The sequence below is a fragment of the Rhagoletis pomonella genome, unplaced genomic scaffold (genome assembly GCF_013731165.1).
Source record: "Rhagoletis pomonella isolate Grant_MI unplaced genomic scaffold, Rhpom_1.0 Rhpom_scaffold_00416, whole genome shotgun sequence".
Classification (NCBI taxonomy): Eukaryota; Metazoa; Arthropoda; class Insecta; order Diptera; family Tephritidae; genus Rhagoletis; species Rhagoletis pomonella.
In genome coordinates, this window is record NW_023458970.1 from 48,735 (window position 1) to 52,667 (window position 3,933).

Genomic DNA, 3,933 nt, shown 5'->3' on the forward strand with positions numbered 1-3,933 from the left:
TTGATATGATGCCTACAACGAGGTTGATATCTAGACTAGGTTGATATCTAGAATTTTCCATAAATAGCTTTGCTACATTTATGGTAGTGCATTCTTTTGCAACCGAGCTACAAAAGAACACTCGCTTAAATAGCGAAATACACGCAAAGCAACAACACAAACTCGGCTATTTATCCGAGCTCAGCCAGGTCGGTTAAAAAATACGCGACCTGAAGGCTAGTGTTGGTAAGTGAAAAAACTGCTCTATTGTGAATTGTTAATGGGAAAGTGGAGAGGGAAATTTTTGCTTCCTTTTATACGTGACGTATATTTTAAAAGAGTATATATATTATGCAAATACCTCGCATAATTACTCATTTAAATAGGTTTTTGTATCTAAATCCTGTTAAACTAATCACATTTTCTTGACAGCTACCAACAGGGTTGCTTAAGTAGCTAAAAGTAAATTTTACCCGAGTGGAGCGTTCTTTTTTCGCTCGCTTACAAAAAAATGCAGCTAGTATAAATGGTGGTCTGGACATACAACATTCAAAGTGGTCTGGACATACAACATTGCAAGTTGATAAAAGCGTTCTAAAATAATGTATCTCAGTCCCATAGAATTTGTTTTGATAACTTTTGATTTTGAAATTTAACAAAAGTCATTATAAACAATTTATGAGATTGAAAGCGAAAAACGTGGAGCGCATGCAATACAAAGCATTAGATTTAATTGACAATATTCAAACTACATACATAACATAGACCTAAAATTTCTACAGCGAAAGTACAAATTTGAGATCGATTTTAAGCGGTCGTTATTAATATACCCACATACATACATATATTACTCTTCAATTTCAAATCAGGCCTATTACATGCTCCCCACGCTTTTCATTTTCAATCTCATAAATTGTTTATAATGACTTTTGTTTTTTGTTATTTTATGGCCTTATAACAATTATATTCAACAATTTTTGATGAGCTTGAGGCCGTTTTTAATGAAAAACTTATTGTGGAAAAGCAACAATAATGTGAAAAAATGGAAGAAGCTATTTCGGAAATCACCACGTTTCCTCATCAGACTTCTTTCAGTAGGCTTCGAACCGACGATCCCACTGACTCAGCCAGTTGCCTATGCACTGTGCTAAGTTCGCCTTGTACATTATCGTTGCTTTTTTCCCACGTTTTCATTTGTTATGCCCACACAATCAAGCGCAGCTATTCCGCTGCAATTCACTTGATCATGTGGTTGTTGGTTTTGTTGGTTTTTGCTAATAATTATATTTTTAACCGACTTCCAAAAAAGGAGGAGGTTATCAGGTCGTCGGATTTTCTTTTTTTTTTTTTATGTATGTTACCGCATAACTTTGGACCACGTCAACCGATTTCGATAATTCTTTTTGCATCGGAAAGGTAGTGTCTCAGAGGTGGTCCCATACAAATCTGGTTCAGATCCGATCAGCGGATCATGAGATATATATATATATATTTTTTTTTTTATATGAGAGTTGAAGTCGGTTTTTTTTTTGCTAAAAATTACTTGTTTTTAGAATGTTTAACTTTTGGGTGTGCTCGTCCGTAAATTATTTGTTTTTTGTTCGAAGCCTACTGAAAGAAGTCTGATGAAGAAATGTCGTGATTTCCGAATCAGCTATCACTTCTACCATTTTTTCAATTATTGTTGCTTTTCCACAATAAGTTTTTCATTAAAAACGGCCTCGAGCTCAATAAAAAATTTTGAATATAATTGTTATCTTACTTATATCTTACTTAATATTATAAATGTGAAAGTTTGTATGTTTGGATGTTTGGGAAATCATCACGCGGAAACGACTGAACGGAATTGCATGAAATTTTGTACGCAGATAGCTTATGGGCCAGATTCGTTAATAGGCTATTTTTTTTTAAGAGTTGCCACCTGTTAAAAAGTTTAATTTATTTAATATGCGGGAACGACTGAATGGATTTGCATGAAAATTTGCACACAGATAGCTTATGACCTACAGTGGAAAATAGGCTACTATTTTAAGAGTTATCACGTATTAGGAAAGTTTAATTAAATTAATACGCGTAAATGACTGAACTGATTTGCATGAAAGTTTGCACACATATTTTATGACCTAGACTGGAAAAAAGGCTACTTTTTTAAGAATTGCCACCTGTTTGAAAATGAAATTTTGGTTTATGACCTGGATTGAAAAACAGGCTACTTCGTTAACCGGTTTTCCGATCAGAACGCAATTTAGTACACTTACTACAGATTTCGGAAGGATGGTCTTAGACTGAAAGTAAGTCCGATAACTCAAGGCCCCTCCCATACAAATTGGTATTTTCATATTACATACATATCTCTGGATGTATTTGTGGGAGAGAACTGAAACTTTGTATAGTGATATCTATGTGAAATTAATGATGGCATTAATCGATTGATGTTTTAATCAGTTAGTTAATACGATTAAGTTCAATCTCATTACAGTTAATCATGATTAATTTTAATCTGACTAAATAGTTAATCGTGACCGCGATTAAAAAATTAATTTTTAATCATTAACTCTTAATTTGATCAAGTAGGTTTGGTGATTAATTAAGTTATGCTGGAATTTCCCTGTGCACACAAAGCAAGCTAATCCGGAATGGCTAAGTCGGGTTTCCTCATCCATCTAAGCAATTTGGTGTGCATTTTCATTAAGATATATACCAACAAACGTTTTACAAACTAGGTTTGTAAAAGTTCCCAGTTTATGTATTACTAATAACAATAATTATAATTTTTTTATATTATGTGCTTTTTATAGGCGTAAAACACAAAATAATTACTATAACTGGTGTTTGGTTTCAAACTCGGACAAACTAGACAAATTAATCAGATTTTATTTTTAATTGGATTAACGATTAATATTTTAAATTAATTAAATGTAATCGCAGCCAGCGATTAACGATTCAAAAAATGTTATCATTAATCGTACAGTTGATTACGGCTAATTAATTTTAATCGTCAAACGCGATTAACATTTTGATCGGTAATTTTTAAACGTTAATCAGATTAACATTTTTCCAACACTGTGTGAAATCATGTTCATATTGACGGAGAAAAACGGACGTTTTTGGAAAAGAGGCGTAGCACCTCCCATACTGACTGAAAGTTTCATATTGCATATCCCTTCAAATGTTTGGGGTAAAGTACTCAAGGTTGGTACGGAAATACATGTGTATGTATGTATGTGAAACTAATACTATACTCATGGAGAAAAATGAGAGTTATTGGAAAAGGTGATGTGGCAACTCCCATGCAAATTGATTTTTGTATGCTAATATCTCTGGAGGTGTTTATTGCAGAGGACGGGAACTTGGCACCGAGATGTGTATACAAAATTAATTCCATACTCATGGAGAAAAATTTGCGTTATTCGAAAAGGGGCATGGTACCTCCCGTACAAATTTACTTTTATACTGCATATCTCTAGAGGTGTTCATGGTAGAGTACTGGACTTGGTACTGGGATATGTAAAATCAATTCTAAATTCATGAAAGAAGATTAGGGCTATAAGAAAAAGGGGCGTGCCACTTTCTGTGCAAATTGACTTTTTCTTGCCACATATCCCTGGAAGTGTTTGTGGAAGAATACTGGAACTTGGTATGGAGTTGTGTATACAAAATGTTTCAATTGCTCATGGAAAAAATGTGAGTTATTAAAAAAGGCATGTCGCCTCCCATACATACTAAAAATTTCTTAATACATATCTCTGGAAGGATAGAAAATCTTTGGAAGTATTTTAAATTTGTTATGGAGATTTATTTTTTAAGTGCCATACTGATAGAAAAAATTTCCTTTAATGGAAAAGGGAGAGCCGGGTTCGGCCTTATAATCTAAAGCTCTCTTGAGGCATTTTCAACAGTAATGAGAAGTGGTATTTTATCAAGGCCAGGTTACTAAATTTGAGTTGGAAATAT